Raw genomic sequence first — 9,283 nt, forward strand, 5'->3', positions numbered from 1 at the left:
ATGAGATCCTCTCTCCTCCCCCGCAGCCCCCCCTTCCAAAAAGTTATAAATAGACCATACCCCCCCCCCATACACCCAAAATCCATAGAAATATTAGGTGTGCGTCCCCCAGCGTCCCTCTTGGGGCTCTCCACTGATTAGGCCCTTGCCAAGTCCCAGTCACCCTTCCCCACCTTTCCTCTACGGTAAGGAATTGGGGTGGGGACGTCCCCCCGGATTGCCAGTCCCCCCCCCCACCACCACCACCACCATGGGGCTCCCAGGACCGACTCCATCTGTGGAGGGCCGGGGCCGGGAATGGCGGGGAGTGGAGGAGAGGAGAAGGGCGGAGACGGTTCTTTCCAAGTACCTAGGCTCTGGCTCTGGCCTTTCCATCCTCTCCCCTTCCAGTCTCTCCCGCCCCTCCCCCGCTTTCCCACCCATCCCCATCATTGCCCTGGAGATAGGAAGGACGGGGACCGCTTCTACGTTGTCCTAGTCAGAGGGGGAAATCCCCCACCGAGGAAGAGCACGAGAACTCGAGAATTTGGGGGATGGGGGGGAGGGGGGAGCTACACGTTTGCCCAGTGCCATTATCGGAACGACGCAAACACATCACACACATACGCACACACACCCCTCAGATCCAGAGAAAATTCCACAAAATCAGGGCCTCCAAGTGCCCACCATCCCAACTCAGGCCCCATCCCTCCCCCTCCTCCTATCCCCGCCCCTCCTTCGCCTCCGCCCCCGCCCTCTCCGGGCTGCGACCCACCTACCCACCCACCCCGTCCCCTCCATTCGGGGAAGGACGGCCGCACACACGCACCCAAACACATGCACACACACGCAGCGACACACATGCACACGCATGCACGCCCCGCGTCTGGCTCTTGCCCGCCCGGGTGTCAGGGCATTGCACGGGGACCCGGGCACCGTGGCCAGCCTCGGTGGAGAGCACGAGACCGAGAAAAGTTCACCGTGTCCCGCTAGCCAACCGGCCGGGCCAGCCCACCGACTAGCCAGGCAACCAAACCAGCCAACCTGCCAACCACCTGCTCCTTACCTCTCTCTAGTCACCTCCGTGGCCGGTCCAGTGCGAACAGGAACCGTCTGAAGTGGTACTTCCATGCTCTCCACCCACCCCCCTCCAAAAAAAAAAAAAAAAAATAGAAAAACCCCAAACCAAATAACCCTTCCTCCAGGTATGTATATAAGTTACTGTACTGTGTGGGAGGGTCACGATCTCGGTAATAGCGGCTTCCTCATCTTAACCCCTCCACTCCCTCCTTTCTCCAACTTGTTGAGGGCTCATCAGAGAGGGGAGTGAAAGCCGAGAAGGGGGGAGAGAAGAGTTGAGAGGCAGAGTGGAGAGAGAGAGAGACACAGCGATCTGCGGAGTTCAAATGCCCCCTGACAGCGCTTTTCATTGGGCAGGGTTTTTTTTTTTCCCTTGTTTTTGGGTTTCTTTTTTTTTTGTATTCTTTTTTTCTCTCCCCCCTCACCCCCCTTCTCTCCCCGTGTAGGGGACGTCTCCAGTCGAAGTCACGATTCCTTCTCAGTTCGGAATGAACTGTGACTGGAGCCGTGACGCAGCCGGAGCGCATTACTCACTTTTTGCAGTCACGACTTGGGAATCCGTGCTGGTTCCAACCAAAATTACACCGCCACCATTGAATTATTTAATAGGATCCAGTTCGGGGTAAACTTGTGCATTGTGTCAAGAGATTGGGGAGGGGGCAGGGAGCAGGGGAAGGGGAAGGGGAAGGGGGGAAACGAGGACATGGGCTTTTTTTAAAAGATGACTTCTAGCCAGAGATTAAGGCTGTTACAGTAATTGCCTCCACGTGTTGCGACCGCTTTTTATTGTCTCGTCTCTCCCCCCCCCACACACCCCCCAGCCCCGCCCTCCCCTCCCTTTTTTCTCTTTCTTTCCCAATGTGGCCGGATTTGTAAACACGACCACGCAATCTTGGGACTTTGTGGGGGAGAGGGCGGGGGAGGGGAGGGCTGCCTCAAGAATGACATTAGACGGAGCCTGGGGAGGTGGGGGGGGGGGGCGTGTTGGAGTTCCACGGGGTTGGATTTGGGTGAGATGCCAGAGCAGGAGGCTGGTTGTATCATCCTCCTCCTCCTCCTTATCATCATCATCATCATCCTCAGCAGCAGCAGCAGCAGCAGCAGCAGTTTGGAGGGTAGGGCTGCATCTCCCCCATCCTTCCTCCCTCCCTCCCTCCGACCACCACCCAGCTCCTCTGGGAAGGGGGCAAAGAACCCCAGGAGCCTCGGGCTGTGTTCGTGTTGGCTTTCGGCCGTCGGTGCCGAGAAGGAAGCTTCTCCTCTCCATTTTCCTCTTGCGTTACAGCCCCTCGGCTGCCTGCCTCTCCGGCAACCGACCCGTTCTCTCCCCTCCTCGCTCTTGCCTGCGCTTTCCACCCCCCTTCCCATTAAACATCCTCACGGGTTGCAGGTCTCTAAGACTGTGGTTAAAGCCCCCGTCCCCTCCTTGGGCATCCCACCCCTTCTGGCCAGCTTGGGAATGCATTTTCCTTTTTTTCCCCCCTCTTCCTTCTCCAGTGGAGTTAATGAGAATGGATGTCTTTTGTGTTTAAGTGTTCGGTCTCTCTCTCGCTCTACCTATCAAGAGATGTGCGGGCAACGTGTCTGGGGTGCGGGGTGGGGGGCGCCTGTTGTAATGCAGCTTGCTTGTGTTGACTCCCCCCACCCTCGGCCCTCCCGGAATTGACGGTTTTTCCTAATCGCACCCGGGAACTTGAAGGCGAGTGACCCTCCCTGCCCTGCTCGGCTCGGGCCCCCGGGATTCGGAGAGGTTACCCCGCCTGGCTCCTTTACGCATCACAGCAACAGCAGACCCCTGTGCCTTCGCTTCTAATTCAGTCATCCCACCAACTCATCTGGGGAGGATATAGGACGCGAAGGAAGGAGAAGAGAAATAACGACGACGACAAAAAAAGGCACCCACGCCTCCACACCCACGCACGCCCATCGGTGACACCAGGTCGGGGCGGGGTGGGGACCCTTAGAGGGAGAGTAGGGTGAAAAACGAGGTGGGAGGAGAAGGGGGGGGTCCGAACATAGCAACCTATAGCCTCTTATTTTGCGAATCGCCATCATCAGGTACAAATCTTTCAAACACGCGGGCGGGAAAGAGCGGGCGACTCCGAGGCGTAGCCCGGGATGGGATCGGCTCTTTACGCACGGAAGGGGGGAAGCTCCCGGGCTTCACACTCTGGGTTCCTGGAGAGCAAGGTCGGTGCCTCTTCTGAATCCCTCTCCCTCTCTCCCCTCCACACACACACACACACACACACACACAAACACATAGAGTCTCCTCCACTTTTCCTCTCCCCTTTTCCACCCCTTCCCACCTCCTTCTCCCCAAAGTTCGCACCGGAGTCACGACAATCCCCTTTGAACATCATTACCCCGCCCCTCCTCTGCCCCCACCCCCTCCAGGCAAGGCTACAGCAGATCGGGAGACAAACACACACTCCCTTCTCCCACCAAACACACACACACACACACACACGCCCCCTCCCACCCCCCCGGAGCCCCAAAATGACCGGGCTAAAGGCAGCACGATTTCAGCACCTGGGTCCAGAGGACCGCTCCCGGCGGGCGCGCCACAGCGCTGCGCGGAGGCTGAGCTCAAGGGGTAAGGGGGAAGGGGAGGGGGGCGCTGGGGGGGGAGGGGGGGGGGTTGGAAGTTTTCCTGTCTGGGTGTGGAGACGGTCGAGGTGACCCCCTCCCCTCCCCGTTCCCCCCTCTCCACCCCCGGTCCATGCACTCTACATCTATATCAGGACTTGTTGGTATTAATCTAGCCGGGGTGGGCAGGCTGGCCACAAGATTATGGGGAGGGGGAGAAAGAGAGAAAAAGCGCCAGAGAGACTCAACAGCGCCGACAGAGCGAGAGAGAGAGAGTTACAGCTGCTATCGATTCAGAGATTTACCATCAGGGTGATCCCCCGTTCTGCCAGAATTCCCTATCTCTCCGTTCCTTGCATGCACCAAATTCATTATGCACACAAGAATCCCCCCTCCCGTCCCGTCCCCCCACCGCCTAAAAAAAAACCCAACAAAACGACCCACCAAACCCAACCAAAATATAAGACCCGAGCATGCATAGAGTAAATACCGGTTCATACTCACTCCCGTCTGCAGCATGCACATGACATAATATCACTTACCCAAACGGGAACTCCTTGAGAGGGAAAAGAGAAACAGACAGGGGAGAGAGACGGGGGAGAGAGAGAGAGAGAGAGGGATGGGGAGAGGAGAGGAAAAATCCAACAATTAATTTCCAGACAGAGTTGAAAAAAAATGCGGTGATGTCCAGGTTTTCTTCCACCCGCGCTGGCTTTTTATGCCAGTACGGCCCTCGGTCTATTTCTGGAACACGATCAAACCCCGATGCTATTTTTAGCAAGTACTGAAAAAAACCCATCCACACACAAAGGCATTTCGCTGGAACGTTAAGTCCAAAACATTCAATGTGCATTAAGTTCCCCCCTTACTTCTTTCTGCACCCCTATCCACAGTTGCATCATTGCAGAGAATTTTTTAAAAAAGAAAAACACCCCGGTGCCTTCCATACTAGCCTCCTGCACAAACCCCCTGCCACACTCCCGTCTCGCTAGCTCTCTGCCTCTCTGCCTGTTGCAAGCATCTCCTTGTGTTGCCGTGCTGCCTGGATCGGAGTGCTTGCTTTTTCTGATTTAAACGGCATGCCTCCATTGAACAGATTAACCGTGTGCCTGAGGGAGTCCCCGACTGCTTCCTCGGAGGGGCTTCCGAAGGAAGAAGGTTTTGGAGATCCGAGCTACCCGGTATCGAGATTTCAAAATGAAGAAGGAGAAGATAAAGCTTTCTTTCCCACCCTCCCCCCGACACACACCCAGGCTTTGCAAAAACCGCTTTGTGCATGGAGCATAATGCTCCCAGAAATGTATGTTTTCAAGTATGTGTGTGTGTGTTTTGCGTTCTAGTAATTCACTACTAGGGGATTGAAGAAAATAGACTCATTAAGGCGCTGCATAGAAGCCGTCTTGAGTCTCCTTTGCAAGGCTGCGTCAGTTATCAGCTATTGACGTCACGTGCAGATTCTCCTCTTTAGAGGGTCCAGTTCAGCAGAAAAGATGCTTCTGCTCAGAGAGCTCTCTGCGCTGCAAAATACATTGAGCGAGAAGCAGCAGAGCCCCAGGCTCGGGGCTGGGCAACTGCATAGAAAGATGCACCACCACGCTCTGCAACGTCTGAGCGAGTGCATGCACAATTTGGGGGGGGTGGGGGTGGGAAGGAGTCTATTTCAGCAGCCCCCTCCCCAAATGAACCCAGTCACGCAGAGCAGGATGATTCTGCAAAGCGAGAGCAAAAGCATCTTCCTCCCCTCCCCGTTGCATTTGGCTACTGTACCAAAGACAGATATTGATAAAACTGGGATTAATTCTGTATATTTGTCAGGCAAATAGCCCCGTCTCCTAGAGTGACGCAAATAACAGATTCTATGTCTCTCTCTCCATCTCCCTCTCCCTCTCTCCCTCTCTCTCCCTCTCCTCTTTCTCGCCCTCCCTCTCCCTCTTTCTATTTCCTGCGCCCACGCACCCCTGCTTGGTCTCCCACGGAATCAGGCTGCCACAGCTTCCCAGAAACCAATGATCCGGGGTCCAGACAGACAGGCAGGCAGGCAGGCAGGCAGACAGACCGACCCCCAGAGCCTAACAAATACATTTGCAATTAAACACACACACACACACTCGGCTGCACCAGAGTCTCTCGCTGACGACCAACTCAGCTATTCCAGGAGCAATGACCAGGCGGGCACCCCAGGACAAGGGTCTGCTAGCCAGAAGGAGGGGTGGTTTTTTTTGCGGGGGGAGGGGGAGGGAATGGAAGAAAGGTGGAGAGAGTTGGTGGGGATGGTTTCTCCTCTTAGTATCGCCCTCAAATCAAACACATCTCTATAAATACCCTGCCTGAGGGCATTATCAAACAAATAACTTTTGCTGAAAGGTTTGGGGACGGAAAAATCCAACAAACTCAGCGATGTCTAGTCTTGGAGAGATTATCAGGCCTTTCCAAGGGAGTTGACTTCCCTCTTTCTCCCTCCCTCCCTCTCAATATAAAGGCCGAGGGATCTTTTCCTTTTCCCTTAAAATAAGCCCCCAAAAGGCAAGCGCAATAGATTGCTGCTATTTTTAAACCGATCTGAATGAAGCTTCTTGTTTGTTGAGGATGACAAAGCACAGAGCTTTTTTTTTTTAATAAACCTGAGATCTCCAGCATGTAACGCAACCCGAGCACACACCGGCAAGACAAAAGACGTATTGATTGATGAAGGTGGAAATAGTTTTTCCAGATCAATGGATTAGAGTAAAATCTCACTCACACTCACACTCATTCTCTCTCTCTCACCCACACACACACACACACACACACAACCAGCCACCTATATTTACTTCTTCTGGGCCTTTGAGAAGTCAGATCGAATGTATTTACTCTACCCTTTGAACGCACAGGCCTCCACCAGGTCCCACCCTTTCCTTTTATTAAGTCAATTATTAACTTTTTTTGCAGACAATGAGTTTCCTTAATGCCTATAAACTGAGAGTCCCTGGAGTTCAGGGAGCTGGGCAGGGTTTGGCCGTGAAGAAAGGGCTCCAGAGAAGAAATCAGATCGGGAACATCCTCTCCCTCCCCCTCTGATGGCCTCCTCATCTCCACCCCCTGGAAGAACAGCCTTGAATTGGCTCGGAGGAAGATTCTCCTTTAAAAACGGATTCCCTGTCCTCGCCCACTTTCCCCTGCCCGTCAGCAGACGGGAGCAAACCTGAACCACCAGGACAACGTTTGCATCACCCCACTAGGCTCTGCTGTTTTTTGAGGACAGAGGGAGTCGGCATTGAGGACATGCTAAAAAAACAACTCGTCGCCAGCTTTTTTTTATTTTTAGCTCTACGTATGTATGTATGTTATTGCCTTTGCGGCAGTGGGGAGTCCTGCAGTCAGGAGAAATATCAATGGGAGGAAGACGCCTCTAGTACTTGCACTGAAGATGGATTATCACATGGGGTCGCCAGATGTGGTCAGACAGACTGGAAAACATACCACGTTCGCAGAGTTTCAATGAAGTCTTCTCGGATTAATGAAAATGTCAGGCTAAGCGTGTGTTTAAAGGCACAGTGGATCTATAGGGGTAGAAATATATACACGCCCTAGATTTACACGTACAGACAGATACATTCACACCCTCCAGAGGGTGTGTATAGGTGTTAGATCATTCATCGGTGGTCAGCGTATTAAAGCACGTAATTTAAATGTGCACCACGTAGCATTATTTTATGTCACTCGATAGAACACAGATGGGGATAGAGAATTAGGCCATGGCTTGCAGCAGCTTCTTTTGAGCTATTTTTACGGTATTTGTTAAGCGCTTACTGTGTGCCAGGCACCGTACTAAGCGCTGGGGTAGCTATAACTGGATGAGGTTGGGCGCGCTCCGTGACCCATATGGGGCTCACAGTCTTAATCCCCATTTTAAAGATAAGGTAACTGGGGGCCGGAGAAATTAAATGACTTGCCCAAGGTCATGCAGCGGACAAGCCGTAGACCTGGGATCAGAACCCAGGTCGTTGGGACTCCCAGGCCTGCGCTTTAGCCACTAGGCCCTGACGCTTCTCGCGGTTTCTAGTCGTGGCCCCGGGGCTGGCGCCCAACGGAGTGCCACCCTCAGTATCACGCCATGTAAGTAAGGGTCAGTTTAGAACCCTGGGAATAATGGGCTCCTCGAAGAAGGCAACCTACCCACAGGGCCGTGAGGTTTGTCGGCGACACCCTTCCGGGCCTTCACCAGAGCAAAACGAAAATCACCCAGTCACCGATTCTCCTTACCTCAGAGGGGTAACTGATCCGGCCTCCCCTCCCCACCTACTTATCTCCCGCTACGTCCCCTACCTCCTTTCCGGGTTGATTACGGTAAATCACTTGTGGCCCGTTTCCTCCCCGCCCGGGATGGGAGGGCCATCTGGATGCAACCGACTGGCTCCTCACCTGTCGACAGAAGAGCCCGGCTCCAACGACCCCCAGAAGAGGACTTCCAACCCCAGGCCCGAAAGGATCTGGTCATCTCTGTCTTCTCTGAGTCAAGAGGTGGGCAGGCAGCTCGGGTCTGCCCTGCCCCATTCTAGGCTGAGCTGCCGCCCTCAGCCGAGGGGCCCGGGGAATTCAGAGAGCGACATGGAACCCGTCCAAAATGGCAACCTCCTCCAAGGCCGGCGGGCCTCCCCTAGGCAACCCGAGCATAGATTTGCCCCCCGCCCGCCATCACCCCCACCCCCAACCCCTCCTGGACTTACTGGGCTGGGCGACTTTAACATTGCCTTTGGGAATTTGACCTTTGATTCCATAAGGAAGCAGGGAAACAGGGAGTGTCACCTTCACACCCTGCTAAGTTGTAGGCACAATGGAAGGCTCCTTGAACCCGCAGGTGTTGGGAAAATCAGATCCCGGGCTCTTCGAAACGGGCAGTCAGTCCAGTGGATCTCGAGAGCCGCTTCTATGAGCACCCGGGACAGCTCCTCGGCGGGCACTTTTCAGTAATTATCCCTGAGCTGCTCTCAGTCTTTCTCCAAATCCGAACCACGACGTTCTGAGGGATGGCCGTGGGATTACTAGGGCCCATTCGGAAGCAGAGGGGAAGGATTTAGGTTCCCGAAGTCCCCACCTACCTTCTCTCAACTACAGTCACTAAAGGACACCGACGCGAGGTGAGGGGAAGGCCCCACCCATCCGACCTGCTCCCACACTGATCTGACTACAGGGCGGGCATCAACTTTTAGACGCGAGTGATTCTTAACCTCCTCCATCCTCCTCCCAATCACTCGTGGCGGAGCCTCATAAACTTCGACCGAAGAGAGAAAGTATGGGATGAACGGAACAAAGGGAGTGGCTAGATAGAGGGACTCATCTTTCACAGGCTCGGGATTCAACTGTCTCGAGTACGGAGGTCCTGAAGTTGTCTCAGCAGGACCCGAGATGCCAGTGGAACAGAATAAGGAAACGAGTTGTGCGAGAGGGAGAGGGCTCTTCTTTCCTTCAGACTGGTGGAGGGTTCACAGGTGAAGTCAAGGACTGCTCGGGAAGGAATTACCGCTTAAAAAATAAATCCCCAAATCACCCCCCCCCCCCCCCACCACCACCTCCACCAAGAGAACAGCAGGTCCTTACCATCTTACGCTTCTCAGGAGCACCAGAACCAAGTGAGCTAAAGATGAGGCGGAGGGAA

General features: G+C 54.3%; 1 long non-coding RNA gene across 1 annotated transcript; it reads left to right on the forward strand.

Annotated features, from left to right (window-relative positions):
- The first annotated feature begins 3,512 nt into the window (after window positions 1–3,512).
- LOC114810190 lies at window positions 3,513–7,321 on the forward strand. Its single transcript, XR_003757913.2, has 2 exons — window positions 3,513–3,655; window positions 6,577–7,321. It is a non-coding gene; the product is annotated as an uncharacterized LOC114810190 (long non-coding RNA).
- Window positions 7,322–9,283: the final 1,962 nt, after the last annotated feature.

Source organism: Ornithorhynchus anatinus, chromosome 3 (assembly GCF_004115215.2).
Source record: "Ornithorhynchus anatinus isolate Pmale09 chromosome 3, mOrnAna1.pri.v4, whole genome shotgun sequence".
Classification (NCBI taxonomy): Eukaryota; Metazoa; Chordata; class Mammalia; order Monotremata; family Ornithorhynchidae; genus Ornithorhynchus; species Ornithorhynchus anatinus.